Source organism: Dipodomys spectabilis, unplaced genomic scaffold (genome assembly GCF_019054845.1).
Source record: "Dipodomys spectabilis isolate Male_0828 unplaced genomic scaffold, ASM1905484v1 ptg000402l, whole genome shotgun sequence".
Classification (NCBI taxonomy): Eukaryota; Metazoa; Chordata; class Mammalia; order Rodentia; family Heteromyidae; genus Dipodomys; species Dipodomys spectabilis.
The window spans coordinates 1,670,374-1,692,093 of record NW_024871079.1 but is presented as its reverse complement, the minus strand read 5'-3'; the positions used below and the strand labels follow the sequence as shown (position 1 = coordinate 1,692,093).

General features: G+C 36.0%; 1 non-coding gene across 1 annotated transcript; it reads right to left on the bottom strand.

Annotated features, from left to right (window-relative positions):
- Window positions 1-1,596: 1,596 nt before the first annotated feature.
- LOC122096916 lies at window positions 1,597-1,703 on the bottom strand. Its single transcript, XR_006145430.1, has one exon. It is a non-coding gene; the product is annotated as a U6 spliceosomal RNA (small nuclear RNA).
- Window positions 1,704-21,720: the final 20,017 nt, after the last annotated feature.

Here is a 21,720-nt window from a genome sequence, read left to right as displayed (position 1 = left end):
CTCTCTCAATTCAATTCAATAGTCATATTGTCCAAGAAATAATAGCATACCAAATATTGCCCATGGTGATTGTTTTCTGTCACATTTTGTATTCAACACAGACTGTGTTGGTGACATTGGGTTACCATGCACAGAGCTGAGCCGATAAATTGAGGTCCAAATAGAGGTAAATTTCTTCTGTCCCCCAGTTCCATTATCCTTTTTAAAAAGTACTGAAACTTTTAAATATCATCTCCTACTCTCACACATAATCACTCCTAAAGGCTTTCAAAGTAGGAAATTATTCTGAAGGTCTTGTATTAGTTGGTCACACCTGTAATCCTATCTACTCGGGATATTTACTCAGGAGCCTGAGATCTGTGGATAACAGTTGAAAGCCATTCAGGGCAAAAAAAATCATGAAATTATTTTTCAAATTTTTTAATGAACTAGCAAAGAGCCAGCAATGGAGTTGTAGCTCATATTGTAGCTCAACAATCTAGAGAGGAAAGGCCTAGCAAGACCTTGAAACCCTGATTTCAAACTCTGAGCACGCCAACACACATGCATATGTGTGTGGATGCACGCATGAGGTCACACGCACATACACATTTATTCATATTTGCTCCATTCTTTTACTCTCTCAATTCAATATTCATATTGAATATTGGGGTTATATTTAAATGAGCAAGGTAATTAGTACATTTCCTAATAAGCATTGTTATGTCCTCCTTCATATTTCCCCTACCATCCCTTCCCTCCCACATCCAGAATTATGTTCCCTTCCCCCTTTCTCCCCACCTAAATTTTAAAGTTCATTTTTCAACATAGTGTCTTGTGCATCCCATTGTTACAATGGGTCAAACTGTATCCTTATTTGAGCATTTTTTCCCCTTCCACTCCCCAAATTAGAGAAGCGTACATACAAGATGTAGGGGAACCAATTTCAAATACAATGAAAACAGGGGTTATAGCGTGGAGGAGGAACATATAAAGAAACCAAAAAATGACATAGCACATTATAAGTACGTTAGAAACAATAGCAAGAAACAAACACACACAAAAAAAAAACTCGTGTCCTTATCTTGGTGTTTATTTCTCTTAACATCATCGTATCTGGTCGTATGCACATAGCTTTTGACCTTTTCTGCTTATCCCAGACATATATTCGTTATTGAAAAAAAGGGAAACCATGGGACCTATGTTTCTTTGGGCTTGGCTTACTTCACTTAATATAATTTTTTCCAAGCCTTTCCATTTCCTAACAAATGGGGCGATGTCATTCTTTCTGATGGAGGCATAGAATTCCATTGTGTATATTTACCACATTTTCTTGATCCATTCATCTACTGAGGGGCATCTGGGTTAGTTCCATATCTTAGCTATGGTATATAATGCGGCACTAAACATAGTTTTGCTGGTAGTATTAGTATGTTTTTTTTGTGATCATTTGGGTAAATCCCCAAAAATAAGATTGCTGGGTCATATGGGATCTTTAGGTGGAGTCTTTTGAGGAACCTCCAGACTGCTTTCCAAAGTGGTTGAACAGTTTACACTCCCACCAACAATGCCTTACGATTCCAGGGTAGGCACATGCCCTCCAGCATCTGTTGTTGTAAACATATGGAACTATCCAGGAATTTACATGTTATCCCTGTGCAGGGGTCATGATAATCTTCTCTGTATCATTCCAATGTTAGTGTATGTGATGCTGAATTGAGTACAGAACATTTTTATATAAAAAGTGTAATTAATTTTACTAAACTAGACAATTCAACAAAAAGTAAGTTCAAAACAATTGTCATGAAATTTTGGAACCAAATATTTCTTATATAAACACACATTTATGTATAAAGTCTAGATTGATATGTCAAAAACAAAATAATTCCAGATATTTGTTGTTCAAGAGATTTGTAGGAGGAGGAATTCAATTATTCTATTCAATGCACCTGTCATAATGAACACTGCAGCAAGTGTTAAGGTTTGTTAAAGTTTTAATGGTTTAAATATGTTTAATTTTGGGAATTTGCTTATATATGCCAAAATTAGGGCTGTTTGGCAAGTAAAAACTTTTCTATGAAGTATTTAAGATTTATGGTAGCAGACATATACTACTAAGTATGTACATTTCAGAGTTTATAGAAACTTTATTAATGAGAAGTTGCAAAGTATTTGTGTAAAGAAGCAGAGTGAAGAGTTAAGACTTTAACTACACAGTTTCTTTTAAAACTTTAGGGATTCCTAACTTTATTTGTTAGCGAGAAACAAATGATGATGTAAGCCATAAACAAATGATGAGATGAGCCATAAATGGTAATCTTAGTGGCTAATTTTAAAGACTACTCATATTCTATAAAACTCTTTTTGAACATCATAAACTGCCGGTGCCTGCAGGCAACGAAAGGGAATCCTGAATTAGGGGGCAAGGACGGAAAAATAAAGACATAAGACAAAGGATGGGGTCGGGATGTCTGCAGCTCAAGACTAGAGCACCGTTTATTTTTAACTCTCCTTATTATATACTATTAGAAGTCAAGAGGTAACCTAAGGTCACCATAGTGCAGAAAAGGAAGGAAAATTTTAATAAAAACAAGGTGCAGATTGAAACAAGACAAGGTCAACTGATAGAAAATAAAACTAACTCTACAGACATAGCAAAGCAAACCCGGGCACCTGGTGCTTTTCATGAAAGCCAGTTCCTTGTACGTGCCTTCAAGTGAGCACAAGGGTCAAGATGACCTTGGAGCCTTACTGTCGGCTCCCAACAATAAACTTAGCCAGAGTTAAATTTACAGGAATATGAGAAAATAGTAAAATCTAATATGCAGTACACTTCAAAGACTGAAATTGGTTTGTTTTTTATTTTTTTAATCATTAATATTTAATTATTGGTTTCCTTTATTTGTAGCAATTTTTTACTTGTTGTAATATAATACAATATTTGTAAGTCATCATTAGGAGGTCATCATTGAGAAGGTTACTGGGATGTCCATACCATTTTTTATATGTGCATGTGAATTTACAAAGAAGAAAATTAAGAACAAAATATTTATTTAAAAATGAACAAATAGAGTCTGAATCAGGAGTGTTGGTAAATGTAAACACCTAAAATCTTAGCCCTAGGCTGACACAGCATTATTGCAGAGTTTAGGCCACAAAAGTGAGAAACTGTGTTTTGTTTTGTTTTGTTTTGTTGATTTTGTTGGTCATGGGGCCTGGGTTCTGTCCCTCAGCTCAAGGCTTGCGCTACCACTTGAGGCACAGCACCTCTTCCATCTTTTTCTGCTTATGTTGTGCTGAGGAATCAAATCCAGGGCCTCATGCATGCAAGCCAAGCTCTCTAACACTGAGCCACCTTCTCCATACCTAAGAAACTGTGTTTTAAAAAAATCATCTAAACAATATTTGCTTTCTGCTTTGGGTCATATAATGAAATATATGAATATCTTTTTATGTTTTTGTGAATTGTCGTACTTCTAAATTTATACTAACTTCAGCCTCTTTATCCTTTCCCAAGTCATGAAATATCTCTAAGAATTTGTTTCTGTGAAGATTGTTTTTCCATTTATAATTTCTTCTGCGTCATTTTTATTTTTATCAAAATGACATTATATTTCATGTTGATGGGTTATCATACATCAAATATGAATATTCTCATACTGCTCTTGTTTATCTGTTATGCACTTTAAATATTATGATATTTATCTCTCTCTTTCACTCTCTCATTTCCTCTTTCTCATTCATGCTCCATGTCTGCTACTTAGAATTTCTGCTGGTCTACTATTATCCTTAAGGATCCACTGGTTTTGTGGCAGCATGATAGTGACCATCAGTTACTTTTGCATTCTTTAAGAGTTATAAAAGTGACGTGATATTATTCTTTGCGATTCTAAATGGCAAAACACCAGATCTCACTTTTACTACTATTTATATAAATTTTATCTCATAGGAATCATTTTGATAAATAAGATACTTTTAACCTATAACCTAAAAGTACTTTTTCTTTTACAAACAATCTTTTTCTTTTATTATCAGTTAGTAACTTCCTGTAATGAAAACAAAGCTATCCTATGGAAAGTAGACAGAAATTGTTCACAGGGATGAAAAACAAAGGAATGGGGAAGTGAGTACAATGGATGCACATCATACAGCACAGATCCTCAGAGCAATTTATCTTGTACACTTTATGAGAATGACAATGTGCTGGTAACTATAGAGTAAAACACTGAACAACTGATATATGCACATATATTTATATTTGTATATTTATTTATATATGCATATATGTGTGTGTATGCTCTTATATGTGTACACATGTATGTTACTATTCACAAACATACATATACACATGTATATATGCACACATGGAGAAAGACACATAGTTACAGCAAACACAATTTTCACTAGTTGTTGAATATGCCTTACACGGAATGCTTGGAACAATATATGCTGAAGATGTATTTGTCCCTAAGATTTCTTTACCACTCCTCTTATCTCTTAAATCGGGTGGTTTTAGAGAGATTTGACTGATAAAATGCAGTACAAGTGATAGCAAGTCACTCGGAAATCTCAGTAAGTATAAGTCATATGGTGTCTCACTGCTCCTCATGGAATGCTTGCTCTGGTAGACACGCTCAACAACCAAAGCAGCAGGAGAATACCCTGGTAAAGAATAAAGTTATAGGGCTTTAAATGGCATGCTTCCTTGAACTCTTTTCCAACAAGCAGCATCAATTGCTAAGCAAAAGAGTGAGTCCTCAGAAGACTGGATTCTATATATATATTTAACCAACCTACGTGAAAAGTCCTATGTGAGAAATGCTGACTGAGGTCTTGCTGATTTCCTGGTCAAGAAAATAAGAAAGTATTTTTAATGTATTAAAGTTTGAGAATAATTTGTAACCTGTCAATAAATGTGTAGAACAAAGTTGTAAGAACTGACAAAGAATGATGTTTCATTTATGTGCTCTTGGATTGGTGAGTGATTTTAGGTGTGTCTACACAAGTAGAATCAGCATAAATCAAGCTAGCATTACTTCAATTAAGATATAAGGAAAGAATACAGGTTGACCCATTGTAACAATGAGATGTACAAGACACTTTATCAGCGGGGGCGGGGGGGTGAAGGGAGGAGGTGGGGAGGTGTGAAGGGAAGGGATGGTAGGGGAAAAACAAAGGAGGGGGTAACAGTGCTCAAGAAAAATGTGCTTATATCTTAGCTATGGCAAATAATGCTGCAATAAATATAGTTGTGCTGGTAGCTGTAGTGTGATCTTGTTTGCAATAACAAGTATATGTCTGAGTCAAACAGAAAAGGTCAGATAAGTTGATGTTAGGGAAATGAACCCCAAGATAAGTATTTAAATGTTTTTTTTTCTTTCACGGGATTGTTTGTAACATATTTTTAAGATGATTTCTTTGTTGCTTTGTATGTCCTTCTCCCATGGTATAAACCCTGCTTTCATTGTACTTGATGTTGGTATAATTTGTGGAGGGGAAGGGAAAAAAAATCGTTTAAATAAGGATACAGTTGGACCCATTGCAACAATGAGATATACAAGTCTTTATGTCAAAAAACGAACTTTACAACTTTGGTAGGGATGGGGGGGGAGGATCAGGTGGGGGGGCGTGGGAGGGTAAGGGAAGGGATAGGAAGGGGAAACAAAGGAGGGGGCAACAATGCTTGATAAAAAATGTACTCATTGTCTTGCTCATGTCATGGTAACTCCTCTATACAGTATTTTCACAATAAAAAGAAAGAAATGTACGCATTACTTTACTTATGTAACTGTGACCCCTCAGTACATTATATTTTATGTATACACACACACACACACATAGATAGATAGATAGATAGATAGATAGATAGATAGATAGATAGATAGATAGATAGATAGATAGAAGGAAAACTTCTTTATTTATAAGAAGTTGTAGGGGGTGGGGGGAGGCTGGGAAGAGATATGAAGCGTAAACAAAGGAGGAGGCTGCAATGGTTGATAACAAATGTACTCATTATCTTGCCCATGTAATTGTAACCCCTCTGTACAGTATGTTCACAAAAAATAAAAATTAAAAATAAAAAAAGAAGTTGTATTTGTCACTCAACATCAGTAAGGTATTGGTTTTAGGACCAGAGGTATATTAAAACTTTGGATACTCAAATTCTCTACATGAACACAGTAAATTATTTACATTAGAATCTGCCCACAAGCTAGTGCAGTGTAATTGCTATGATAATTTTTACTGCATTCTATGTTTGTAATGAAAAATAATAGTATATGCACTATCAACAGATACAAAATTTTTCAAATAAATTTTGTCTGCAGTTTGTGGGTGGAATTGAGACAGCAATTTTGAAAAGCACAAATTTCATCACCAAGACCGGTCTGCAAATTATAACAAGGAGCTAATACAGCATCATTGAATAGTATGGAACTCCACGTAGAAGTACTTGAATTGAGACATTATCAGAAAGTGTAACAACCCAGGGACTTTTTTTTTATTATTGTGAAAATACTGTACAGAGGGGTTACAATTACATGGGCAAGATAATGAGTACATTTCTTATCAAGCATTGTAGCCTCCTCTTTTGTTTCCCCTTCCCATCCCTTCTGACCCTCCCTTCTCCCCCTACCCAATCCTCCTGGCTACCAAAGTTGTAAAGTTCATTTTTCGACATAACGACTTGTACATCTCATTGTTGCAATGGGTCCACCTGTATCCCTATTTAAACGATTTGTTTTTCCCCTTCCCCTCCACAAATTATGCGGACATCAAATACAGTAAAAGCAGCGATTACACTGTGGGAGAAGGATATCCAAAGTAACACAGAAATAATCTTATAAATGTGCTAGAAACAATTTTCAATATCTAGTATATGTCTGAGTCAAGCAGAAAAGGTCAGATAAGGTGATGTTAGGGAAATGAACCCTAAGATATGCATTCAAACCCAGGGACTTTTTAGAAATGCAGCTGCTAGTTCTCTCAAGGAGAGTTTTCAGAACACTTATTGAAGCACAAATCAGAACCTCAGTGAAGTGTAGATGGTTTTCCCTCAACTTTCTGACATGCTCAGTCATTATTAATCAACATGTAGCTCATCTTGAATAATCCTCTAATAACGAAATGTTGATGGAGTGTTTATATGCCAAAAATGTGGAAGGCTAACTTTTTCCATTTTGGACAGTTTGTATTCTATGATCCAGCAGAGAGAAAACTAAGTATCAATTTACAACTTTCTGAATAATTCTGATTCTGCCCATCAGTTATTTATCCATACTTGTGCCTGAGTGAGATGATTTTAAAAGAATTTAGTCATTTAAAATTTAAATTTAGATATGGAATGAAATTAGTTCCAATGTATTACATTACAATATTTAGCAACAACTGAAAAACCTAAAGGTCTATAAGAATTTTTTAATGGAATGAAGGGATGTTGGAATTTGGTCCTCTACAGTTTAAGCAATTTGCAAAAAGAATTGGCAAAATAAAATTTACATTTGCAAAAGACTTGACACTTATTAAAATTTGTATATTGAAAGGAACACAAGCCTCAACAATATGTTAATGCTATCCTCTTATTTATCTTTAAAGGTTTATGCTTCTGTTCTCTTAATAATAAAACTTCAAAAAATTTATTTTTACCTAGTTGTGCAAAGGAGTTTCGCTTCATCATGTCAGTGTTGAATAAAGTGTATGTGCATTTCAATGTATAGTGCATCTGGATCATTGTCAAACTTTCCATTTTTCTTCCTTCCCTTACCCCAACCCCACCTATCCCTTCAAGTATCCTACTTATATTCTCACATATGTACATTGAGTGCTATATGTACATTGACTATATTAGTCCATTTCCTTCTCCATTATTCTGCCCTACTCCCTTCAAGCCCAGATCCCCTTTTAAGACTTGTTTGAACTTCATGGTATTTTGTTAAATATCTCTATCTTTGGCATTTGGCTATGGGCTTGCCACATCCACTGTTCCATGTTAGACCTACATAAATGTGTATATTTCTCTACATTTCTTTTTTTTTTTTTTTTTTAAATTTTATTTTATTTTATTTGAGAACATACTGTACAGAGGGGTTACAATTACATGGGCAGGATAATGCATACATTTCTTACCAAGCATTGCATCCTCCTCCTTTGTTTACCCTTCACCTCCCTTCCCAGCCTCCCCCCTCCCTCCCATCCAATCATACCCCCCCTCCCCCCCATCCCACCGACATTGTAAAGCTGGTTTTGACATGACATTTTGTACTTCTCATTGTTGCAACAGGTCCACCTGAATCCTTAAACGACTTGTTTGTCCCCGTCTCCTCCACATGTTATACTGACATCAAATATAGTGAAAGCAGGGGTTACACTGTGGGGGAGGGACATACAAAGCAACAAAGAAATAATCTCTACATTTCTTATGTCTGAATGGCCAAGATAAGTCTCCTTTACTATTCACCTTCTCTCCTAAATTTAGAATTTGACCTTCAGGGCCATCCAACAGTGCTCTTTTTTTTCTCTACACTCTTAAGATGGAATAATTTCCATGTTCTTAGTATTATGGTTCCATCATGAATTTCCATCACTTATTCCTTTAACAGTCTAAATTTAAAGTAATATTTTCTGCATTATATTCACACAGTTTAAGTGAATATCAAGGGTAATTTACCTAGTATTGGACGATCTTCAATTTCTGATGATAGAAGCCTGAGTCAGTTTTAATTATGCAGATAATATTTATTGAACCCTGTAGTCTTTAAATTTTTAATAAATTTCGAGTTACTTTTTATTAATAATTTAAAAAGTTTTATTTCAGTATTTGAAATGCTGCTCCAATTATTTTAAAAGTTTCACAATAAGTTAGACTGAACTTTTCCCCCATTTTCCCCACTAGTTCAGATTGTCTCCTTTGGCTTTATTGTTTGAGAAGCCAAGGGAAGAGGATAAACAGAGAGATGATCATTACTCATGTATCCCCTTCCTGTTCTGTTTCTTCTATTCTTGCTCAGAGGAAGACTGGAGCAGAGTGATGCTTGACTTCACCATACAAGGAAGAATTCCTGGCATGTCAATTATTGTTTCTCAGAATCACTTAAACTGCTTACTCTGCCTTCTCTGTAACAGTAACCTAGCTGTGGCTACCTTGCAGCAGGAGGAAGCACACTAACAGGTTGTTACCTGTAAATCGTTGTTTTATATCTCAGCTTACTACTACCAAATATAGAAAGCTTTGTCTACATAAATGCAAAGGTACTGATTGTCCAACAATACCTTAGTGAGGAGTAGACAATTCCACTCAGCTACCCCCTCCTCTCGTATCCTCCCTTCCACTCCACTCCCCTCATTTACCCAGCCTTCCCTACTTATTTCTTTGTGTCTCTCTCCTCCATATTCATCTCTATCTTCTTTTTTTTCTTTTCAATTAGCAAGTGATTTGGTTTATCACACGACACATAAATAATTGAACAAATATTTCTTTCTCCTCTTTTTGTGATTATTTATCTTAAGAAGTGAGTTCTAGATCTCTCTGTTCTATTCTAGCTCTCTCTGCTACCTAGCTCTCTCAATGCTCTTTCCTAGCTCTCTCTGCTCTTTTCTAGCTATTTCCTCTCTCTTTCCTCTCTTTCCCAGCTCTCTCTCATTCCCAGGCCTTTCCCAGCCACGTGGAGTTCCAATCTTGCCAGGTCCCAGCAGGTCTACTGAATAAACCTACCCCTTACCTGAAAAAAAAGTGAGTTCTAGCAGAACACCAATGGCTTACACCTAGATACTGGGTAGGTTCAAATTTGACAATTGCAATTCAAAGCTCTTCCAAGTAGACAAACCTAAGAGATTCTTTTCTCAACTTGTGTTAAAAGGAAGAAGTGAAGTTGTGGCCTAGGTGGTATAGAGCAAACATTGAGAATTAAAACCCAGATAGAACTCAAGGCCAGGAGTTCAAAGCCCAGTATCAGCATAATATTAAAAAAATGAATCCTTTGTCCTTGAAAAGGGATATTTCTCCAAAAATTCATACCCAGGACAATTTTCAAGGTCCAATACTATTTGAAAGTCTCTTTCACATATTAAACTGATTCAACTGCTTGATTCACATTATGGAAAATAGGAGTCACACTTCACATTAGAAAGTATGCGCACTGCTGAACAATTCTTACAATTTTTAATATAAAGGAAGCATGAGAGCGAAATTCACCTCACTTGGTTGAGTTAGGTTTGACTCACTGACATACTTTTGCAAGTAAATTAGGGACTGTTTACATGTAAGGAAGTCTATATAAATGGTTTTCTAGGAGAGAGAACGAGCTTAGCTGCTGTCCAAGTTTGAATCAGAGTAAGTTTATTCCTATGATATGGTAAGGAAAAGCTCATCTCAAAGAACACTATGCAGACAGTAATTTCAAAAGGATTAAAAACCCATGTCTATGTTTTGAACAGCCAAGTTTTCACAAACAAGAAAGTTTCCTGAGCCAAGAAAATATAAGTTAGAGCAAAAGGAACTATGTTAAATATAGTTAATGGCTGAGTGAAATGTGTAATCACAACCAAACTATAAAATTTTCATCATGTCCTTAACAAGAATCTCCAAGATAGGTCTTGCTAAATCTGTCATAGAGGACTGGGTTTATGCAATTGTCAGTTTTGTTTAGGGTCCAATATCTTCTACAGTCACTTGGGTTGCAAATCGCTCACATCACATGCAGTGTTTAGAGAAAGGTGCAATCTTGTAGGCACCTACGGGATTTTTGCGCCACTGTGAATATTGATCGTTTCTCTTCTTGTAATTATACATGTCAGTGTGAAGTCCTTTCATGTAAGAAAATGCTTAACATGTTTTATAGAAATAGATTGACTTTAGACCAATGAGTTACTCTATGCTGCATTTTTATTTACTTTATATCCAGAAAAGCTAAATTCTTAACTTATGATTTTCCTTGGAATTTATACACAGGTTTAAGCTCTGATGGGTGACAGATAAAGATATAAACATTTATTAATAGTGGCTAAATTTAGGCTGAGGAACCTAGGTACAACTATACTCATGCAGATAGGCCTCATAAGTCATGAGACCACGATATCCAAATGTTAACCTATGCTTCTTGAAATCATGCTTATGAGATTTTGTGTATTATAAACAGTGGTTATTCGCATGTTTTATAAACTACATCATTTCATGGGTTAGGAATTGAAATGAGATATTATACTCAGAACAAAATTTAAGGAGGCTTCCAAAATTAGTTATCAATATATACATCATTTAAAACAATGTTTTTAAAATGCAAGATAAAGGAATTAATTTATTAAAAAATAAACATTTACAATAAATTCGGAATCAGTATGACTTATTTTTATTTTATCCCAGTTGCAATATGGCTTGCATGATGACTTTTATGGTTATATGTTTAGTTAGATCTTGATATTTAGCTGGAGAACTTATGTTCTTTGATTTATTCATTTGTCAGATCAGAGGAAATGAATTCCATGCCAGAGTCAGCATCCATAATACAGTTGTATTCTACTACTTTGCCAAAATTTCAAATCACCTAGAGTAGCTTGGGTCTTTTTTGGATCTAAATAAATAGGTATGCAATTTTGTCAGTACTAGATTTTGACCACCCTTTATTTAAATAATATTTTCCAAAAACTTCTTCTATTCTCTTTTTTCATGAGATCTTTAAATTCACTTATATAATGTGCTGATGTTTTCCTTTAGATAACCCACATTCAGTCTTCTCTAAGCAGTGTAATTTAGAGTACTTATAAATTATGTACACTCATGTGCACTTCTCAGATTCTATTCTTTGCATATTTTGTTGTTGTTAAGTCCGTAGTATTTAGTTCTCATTATGAATATTTTGGACTTACTAAATGCATTTCTGAATTTTTAAGTATGTCATGATCTTTTTGATTTGATACTGTAACATTTTTAATTTAAATATGTGCAGATCTTACTTCATATACAGTTACATTCATTTTAAACAATTTGATCCATTCAAGGGATTTGCTATATTAGGTTCATACAGATGAATTTAATTACAAATTAACACAAACTTATTTTTGAGAGACAGTTATCCTTATAGCTCTACTCAAATTAACATGTACTTGAATGTTTTGTAGTTTAAAAAATAAACTGGGCACAACATATTTTTGTTTCTGGGCAAGTTCCAATTTGTTGGTTGTTTTTCCAGCTGTGATGACTTCAACATATGTGTGCATTTTATTTCAACTGTTTTGTGTCTATATTTTGTTTCTTATAACAGAAAATGCAAAAATAATCAGTGATTTAGGATTTTTCCAAATTGAATTCTAAGAGAGAAGCTTGAAGTTTTGTGGCACCTGGGAACAGGGAGGTCTTAGTAGATGGGTTAGCAGAATAACAGAAACGTTGTTTGATGTGATTTGAAGTCTGCCACTTCTTGCCTCACTATTTCCAATGGCATTACTTCAAAATCTTTAGTGGAAAGAAAATAATTTTGTCTGTATGAACTCAGAATTTTTGGTTTAATTGAGACACACTACATATTCATATTTGATTTTAACTCTAAAATAATTTTTTCCTTAGTTTAAAACCACAGATGTGAATTTATAATGCTAAAATACCACCTAGAATTTCTATGAAATGGTCCAAACTACTTTCACTTCACACTATATGCAGTATGCAATGTAATCATAATAGTGTGTGAGATAGTATGTAATAATTGACCTTGGGGAAAGACCATTACAGTGGATTTTTGTGAAATACTGCATAATAGTAAGAATTATATTTCATTCTATTAAAAAATTCAGTTACATCTAAAAATAACTCATAGTTATTAACTAATCTTGAAAAAAAATAAGATTGTTTACTGGAAAAAGCTAGAAGTTTCAATAAGCTTGCTTTTTTAAACATTGACTTTGACACCAGTAAGGAGGTAAGAATTGACTTAAATTGTTTGTTCCACGTATCTGTTTCTGTTCTCAGAAAGTTCGGGTATGTAGGAGATGGTATGAGTATGCCTTAAAAGACAGCTTATGAGTAATGTTGGTATGTAATTTTTGGCTGTGATTTAACATTAAAACTAGCATGTCATTCTCTATTTTCATCTAAAGTCGTGTCTTTAAGCAGTCTGTGTATAATTTTGTAAGCAACTAACCAGATTTGATCATCCATCTGAGGGATGCAGTTTAGCTCAGATCCTACCTGGACCATCCCACCTCCATCACAGTACACTGGACTCCTGCCTGATTCCATCACACACAGCTGATTAATAGTAAAAGACTGCTTTACATTTACAAAAACTAAGACTTTTGTGGTACACTCTCTGTAAACTTTACCCAGTCTGACCTGAAAAAAGCCAGCTATGTTGTTATGCAATTAAAACATGTATAGGCCAGGAGAGCCTCTTATACACTTTGGTTATCAGGTTTTCCAGGCAGCCAAGCTATGCTCAAACTTTCATCCCATCTATTGAGTTTTGTCATTGCAGAGTTCCGGCAAGTATTTGTTGATCAATTCTTGACGGGATGCACCTAAGCTCTACTTGTTCCCATGGATCTCCTTTTTGCTTTAACTGGAAATCATGAAGGGTTTTTGGCCAAGATTTCAGTTCAAAGCCGGGCCAGGCAGAAAAATCCCTCTGAGATTCTATCTCCCATCTAATCAGCAAACTGCCAGGCTGGAAGCTGGTTCAAAAAATTAACCAGCCAAATGCTAAATGTGGCCTGTGATTCAAAAGGATAGGAGCAGAAGTGCTCAGAGAAATTTCTCAGGCCTTGAGTTCAAAGCCCATATCCCAGCCACAAGCACCTAAATCCCAGGACAAGGTGGAAAAGAATAAGAGAAAATGATGTCACATCAGCCACTTTGTGCCTGCCCTTTCAAAATTAACCAGAGCCAGGAGGTCAATAGAAACAAGTGAGAAGCTTGTCCATCTAATATCCATATCTGTCTAACTTCTAACTAGACAGGAATTTACATTCTTGCCTTTGTTACCTGCTATTTATAGGAAATGATCAAGATCTCTCACCAGGCCCTTAACTACTCAAATCCAGTCCTAGTTTCTGACTGGTTATGGGCTCATGATCCAAATGGAACTTTTCTGACTTGTTCCCAGGGTGTATTTTCCTATGTGACTCATATCAACTAGTCCTGCCACCTTGTCAGTCTTTTGCTTGATCTCAGCGTTTTCAAGTATCTCTCTAACAGGATAACAGCCTTCACTAAAGACCTGGGACCAAGTCAAGGCCATCCTATTACTGCAGACAACCAGAGACTTTGCTTACAGGGCCCTGGACACAGCACAGACCTGGACCTGAAGACCGCAGCCCCAGTAACTCCTTGACACCCCCATGCCAGCTGGAAGTAGCCAGAAAAGATCACTATGCCCCTCCACCTTTTATACTCCAGAGTTTAAAATGATGGAATCTGCTTTGTTCTCATAACTCCATGATACTCCTCTCTCAGCCCAATTCGTTTTATGTATCCAAAGATCCTATATGAAGAACTTGTCTCTCCTCCCTTGGCCCTATCATTTTATGTATCTAAAGATGGAATATGAAGGATTGACTCCCACACTACTGTCAAAGGTCCATACAGACTCCAATCAAAATCCCAGGTATATGTGAACTCCTTTGAAGTGTAGGCAGGGCAATCCACCTAATCCCAGCTGTAAACATTCCATTGTTGCCCCAACTGAAAGGCCCCCACATTCCTTGACTTTGGGCCTTTTCATTAGCCTCTACCGCCTTGCTCAGACCTCCTAAAATAACCCAGATCCTATCCCAGCTCCCTCACAAAACCTCCAAACCTGCTGGAAGGGCTGTGGCCCTAGCTGTTCATCAATAAACAGTCCTCACCTGTTGATGATCAAGTCTGGCCTCTTCCTTTTCCATTCTCCTCCATTTTTCTAACACGGACAGTCTGTATTCTATGATCCAGAAGAGAGAAAATTAGGTAAGCATCCATTTACAACCTTCTGAATAATTTTGATTCAGCCCACATCAGTTATCTGTCCATACATATGTCCAAGTTAGAGCATTTTAAAAGAATTTAGGGTTTTAAAATTTAAACTTAAATGTAGAATGAAATTGGCCCCAATGCATTACATTAAGTTGTTAAGAAACAACTGAGAAACCTAAAAGTCTATAAGAATTTTTTTATTGGAAGTGTAGGGATAGTGGAATTTGCTATTCTATATTTTAAGCAATTTGCAAAACAAATCGGCAAAATAAAATATACGTTTGCAGCAGACTTAACACATTAATTTTTGTATATTGAAAGGAGCACAAGCCTCAACAATATGTCAATGATATCCTCTTATTTATCTCTAAAGGTTTATGCCTCTGGTCTCTTAATAATAAAACTTCAAAATTGTTTTCATCTTCAGCAATTTGTGCAAAGGAGTTTTGCTTCATCATGTCAGTGTTGAATAAAGTGTATGTGCATTTCAATTGAATAAAGTGTGCATTTCAATGTACAATACATCTGGATTATTGTCAAACTTTCCACATTTCGTCCTTCTCTTACCCCAACCCCACCTATCCCTTCAAGTTTCCTATTTAAATTCTCACATATGCACATTGTGTTTTATGAGTCTATTAGTCCACCATTTCCCTCTCCATTCTTCTGTGCTACTCCCCTTAAGCCTAGCTCTCCCTTTTAAGACTTATTTCAACTTCATGGTATTTTGTTAAATTTCTCTGCCATTTTGGCATTTGGCTTTGGGCTTGCAACATTCTCTCTTCCATGTTTGACCTACATAAACGAGGCTATTTCTCCACTTTTCTAATCTCTGAATGTCTGAGATAGGTCTCCATTACTATTGACCTTCTGTCCTAAATTCAGAATTGGTCCTTCAGGTTCATCAATTAAAGCTTCTTTCTTCTCTACACACAGACGATGGAAGGAAAATAATTTCCATGCTCTCAGCATTATGCTATCCATCATGAATTTCTATCACTTATCAATTCAGCAATCTATTTTTTAAATTTATCCATTTTTTGTTGTACAGAAGGGTTACAGTTACATGAGTAATGTTTTCTGCATCATATTCAAACACTTTAAGTGAATATCGAGGGTAATTTATCTAGTATTGTAAGTTTAGGAGCAGTCTTCAATTTCTGATGATAGAAACATGAGTCAATTTAATTATGTACATTCCACTATGGAATGAGCCTTTTAGTCTTCTAAATTTTCAATACATTTCGAGTTACTTTTTATTACTAATTACAAACATTTTATTTCAGTATTTGCAACACTACCCCAATTATTTTAAAACTTTCACATTAAGCTAGACTGAACTTTTTCCTCCCATTTCCCCCACCAGTTCAGGTTAAGTCTCCTTTGATTTTATTGTTTGAGACGCCAAGGGAAGAGGGAAAACAGAGAGATGATCATTACTCAGATATATACTTCCTCTTCCTTTTGTGCTATTCTTGTTGAGAGGAAGACTAGATTAGGGACCAAGAGTGATGCTTGACTTCACCATACAAGGGAGCATTCCTGGCATGTAAATAATAGTTTCTCAGAATCATTTAAACTGCTTTCTCTTGCCTTCTTTGTAACAGTACTTCACGGTGTTACCCTTGGTGCAGAAGGAAGCACACTAACAGGTTATTACGTGTAAATTGGTATTTTATATTTCAACTTATTACTACCAAAAGTATAAAGCTTTGGCTACATAAATGCAAAGGCACTGATTGTCCAATAACACCTTATAGACAATTCTACTCAGCACGCCTCTCCTCTCACATCCTCCATTACCCTCCCCTCATTTACCCTCCTTTCCTTTTTCTTTCTTTGTGATTTCATCCTCCATATTCATCTTTAACTTCATGCTTTCTATCTTCCAGTAGCAAGTGATTTGATTTATCAGACAACACACAAATAATTGAAAAAATTTTTTTTCTCTTTTTTGTGATGATTTATTTTTAAAAAGTGAGTTCTAGCAGAGCACCAGTGGCTTACAACTAGCTACTAGGTAGGTTCAAATTTGACAATTGCAATTCAAAGGTATTCCAAGTAGACAAACCTAAGAGATTCTTTTCTCCATTTGTGGTAAAAGGAAGAAGTAAAGGTGGGGGTGAGGTGGTATAGTCCAAACATTGAGAATTAAATCCCAGATATAACTCAAGGCCAGGAGTTCAAACCCAAGTAACAGGACAATATAAAAAATGTGTCCTACCTCTTTGAATGGGGCAATTTCTCCAAAAATTAATACCCAGGAAAATTTTCAAGGTCAAAGACTCTTTCAAGGGGGCTGGGAAGTTGGCTCAGTGGTAGAGCGCTTGCCTTGCATGCCTGAGGCCCTGGGTTCGATTCCTCAGCACCACATAAGCAAAAAGAAAAAAAGCCGGAGGTGGCGCCGTGGCTCAAGTGGTAGAGTGCTAGCCTTGAGCTGAAGAGTTGAGGGACAGCTCTCAGGCTCAGAGTGCAGGCCCACAACCGGACCCCCCCCCAAAAAAAAAGACTCTTTCAAAGGCTCTTTCACTTCTTAACCTGATTCCTCTGCTTAATTCACGTTATGGAAAATAGGAACCACACTTTCCATTAAAAAGTATGTGCATGGCAAAACATGCACATGGTTACCATTTTTAATGTAAGGGAAACATGGGAGAGGAATTGACCTCACTTGGGTGAGTTAGGTTTGAATCACTGGCAGACTTTTGCAAGTAAATGAGCATTTTTTGACATATAAAAAGACTGGACAGATGGTTTTCTAGGGGAGGGAATAAACTAGCTGCAGTCCAAGTTGGAATTAGAGTAAGTTTATTCCTATGATAGTGTAAAGAAAATTTCATCTCATAGAACACTATGCAGACAGTAATTTCAAAAGGATTAAAAACTAGAAGATGGCAGAGGAGAAGCTGGATGCTAAACAAGGTCTTGCATAGAAAGCAGTGTTAGAGTTCCAGTGAACAGTCCTAAGCCAGAGAAGCACAAAAAATCCCTTAGGTGTCTAGCTAGACAGCAATTGTTTCCAGACACTGCATGTGGTGTGAGCAGTTTGCAACCCAAGCGACTGTGAAAGATATTGGACCCTAAAAAAAACTGACAATAGCATAAACCCAGTCCTCTATGACAGATTTAGCAAGGCATATCTTGGAGATTCTTGTTAGGGATATGACGAAAAACTTATAGTTTATTTGTGATTACAGAACTCATTTACACATATCCCTCAGCCATTAACTCTATTTAACATAGTTCCTTTTGCTCTAACTTATTGTTTTGGCTCAGAAAACTGTTTTTTGTTTGTAAATACTTGGCTGTTCAAATTATAGACATGGGGAAGTGGCGCTGTAGCTCAAGTGGTAGAGTGCTTGGTTTGAGCTGAAAAGCTGAGGGACAGCGCCCAGGCCCAGAGTTCAAGCCCCACGACCGACCAAAAAAAACAAAAAACAAAAAAAAAATATAGACATGGGTTTTTAATCCTTTTGAAATTACTGTCTGCAAAGTGTTCTATGAGATGAGCTTCTCTTTACTATATCATAGGAATAAACTTACTCTGATTCAAACTTGGACAACAGCTAGCTCGTTCTCTCTCCTAGAAAACCATATATATATATATAGACTTCTTTACATGTAAACGGACCCTCATTTACTTGTAAAAGTCTGTCAATGAGTCAAATCTAACTCACCCAAGTGTGGTGAATTCCTCTCTCATGCATCCTTTACATTAAAAATGGTAAGAACTCTTCAGTAATGTGCATACTTTATACTATGAAGTCTGACTCCTATTTTCCATAATATGAATCAAGCAGAAGAATCAGTTTAAGATGTGAAAGAGCCTTAAAAAGAGTCTTGGACCTTAAAAATTGTCCTGGGTATGAATTTTTGGAAAAATATCAATTTTCAAAGACAAAGGACTAATTTTTTTAAATATTGCACTGGTAATGGGGTTTGAACTCCTGGCCTTGAGCTCTATCTGGTCTTTAATGCTCAATGTTTGCTCTATACCACCTGAGCCACACCTTCACTTCTTCCTTTTACCACAGTAGAGAAAAGAATCTCTTAGGTTTATCTACTTGGAATAGCTTCTAATTGCAATTGTCAAATTTGAACCTACCTACTATCTAGGTGTAAGCCACTGGTGCTGTGCTAGAATTCATTTCTTAAGAATAAATAATCACAAAATGAGGAGAAAGAAATATTTGTTCAATTATTTATGTGTTGTCTGATAAACCAAAGCACTTGCTACTAGAAGGGAAAAAGAGAGAAGATAAAGATGAATATGGAGGAGAGAGACACAAAGAAAGAAGAAAGGAAGGGAGGGTCAATGAAGGGAGGGAAGTCAAAGACAGGATACGAGAGGAGGGGGTAGCTGTGTAGAATTGTCTACTCCTCACTAAGATATTGTTGGACAATCAGTACCTTTGCATTTATGTAGACAAAGCTTTCTATATTTGGTAATAGTATGCTGAGATATAAAATACCAATTTGCAGGTAATAACCTGTTAGTATGCTTCCTCCTGAACCAAGGAAGCCATTGTGAGGTTACTGTTACAGTGAAGGCAAGAGTAAGCACTTTAATTGATTCTGAGAAACAATAGTGGACATGCCAGGAATACTCACTTGTATGGTGAAGTCAAGCATCACTCTTGTTCCCTGCCCCAGTCTTCCTCACAACAAGAACAGCAGAAACAGAAGAGAAGGAGATACTTGAGTAATGATCATCTCTCTGTTTACCCACATCCCTTGGCCTCTCAAAAAATAAAGACAAAGGAGCCTTAACCTGAACTAGTGGGGAACATTGGGGAACATGGGGAACATGGAGCAGCGTTTCAAATACTGAAATAAAACTTTTTAAATTATTAATAAAAACTAACTCGAAATTTATTGAAAATTTAGAAGACTACAGGGCTCACTACATAGTGGAATCTGAAAATTAAAACTGACTCCTGCTTCTATCATCAGAAATTGAAGATTGTCCCTAAACTTCCAATACTACGAAAATTACCCTTGATATTCACTTAAACTGTGTGAATATAATGCAGAAAATATGACTTTAAATTTAGACTGCTGAAGTGATAAGCGATGAAAATTCATGATAGATAACATAAAGCTGAGAGCATGGAAATTCTCTTCAGTGTGTAGAGAATAAAAATGCTCTAATGGATGGCCCTGAAAGTACAATTTTAAATTTAGGATAGAAGGTGAATAGTAAAGGAGACCTATCTCAGCCATTCACAGATTAGAAATGTGGAGAAATATACTCATTTGTATAGGTCAAACATGGAAGAAAGGATGGGGCAAGCCCATAGCCAAATGCCAAATTAGAGATATTTAACAAAAAAACATGAAGTTGAAACAAGTCTTAAAAGGGGATCTGGGCTAAAAGGGAGTACGGTAGAAGAATGAAGAAGGAAATGGTGGACTAATGCAGTCATAGCACTTAATGCACACATGTGACAATATAAGTAGGAAACTTGAAGGGATAAGTGGGGTTAGGGTAAGGGGCCGAATAAAAATGGAAAGTTTGACAATGATCCAGATGCACTGCATATTCAAATGCATATACACTCTATTCAACACTGACATGATGAAGCAAAACCCCTTTGCACAACTAGATAAAGATAATTTTTTGAAGTTATGATATTAAGAGACCAGAAACATAAACCTTTAGAAATAAATGAGAAGAGAGCATTGACATATTGTTGAGTCTTGTGTCCCTTTCAATATACAACATTTAATGTGTCAAGTCTGCTGCAAATTGAAATTTTGTTTTGCCTATTGCTTTTGCAAATTGCTTAAACTAGAGAACCAAATTCCTATATCCCTTCACGTCCAAAAAAATTCTTATAGACCTTTACGTTTCTCAGTTGTTTCTAAACATCTTAATGCAATGCATTATTGGAACTAATTTCATTCCATATTTAAATTTAATATTTTTTGTTGTTGTGAAAATACTGTACAGAGGGGTGACAGTTACATGGGCAAGATGATGAGTACATTTCTTATCAAACATTGTAGCCTCTTCGTTTGTTTCCCCTTCCCATACCTACCTATTCTCTCCCAGTCCCCCCCACTTAATCCTCCCCTCCCCACAAAAATTGTACAGTTCGTTTTCGACATAACATCTTGTACATCTCATTGTTGCAATGGGTCCAACTGTATCCCTATTTAAACGATTTGTTTTTTCCCTTACCCTCCACAAATTATACCGACATAAAGTACAAGGAAAGCAAGGGTTATACCGTGGGGGAGGGACATACAAAAAAACAAAGACATAATCTTATAAATGTGTTAGATACAATCACATGAAAGAAAAAAATTCATTTGAATACACATCTTAAGGTTCTTTTCCCTAACATCAACTTATCTGACCTTTTCTGCTTGACTCAGATATATACTAGTTATTGCAAATAAGGGAAACCTACGTTTCTTTGGGCCTGGCTTACTTCACTTAATATAATTTTTTTCCAACTCTTTCCATTTCCTAACAAATGGTGCAATATCATTCTTTCTGATGGGGACATAGAATTCCATTGTGTAAATATACCACATTTTCTTGATCCATTCATCTACTGAGGGGCATCTGGGTTAGTTCCATATCTTAGCTATGTTAAACAATGCTGCAATAAACATAGTCGTGCTGGCAGCTTTAGTGTGGTCTTGTTTGTGAACATTTCGGTAAATACCCAAAAGTGGAATTGCTGGGTCATAAGGGAGCTCTATGTGGAGGCTTTTAAGGAACTTCCATACTGCTTTGCAAAGTGGTTGAACAATATTACACTTACACCAACAGTGCAGTAGGGCTGCCTTCTGTCCAC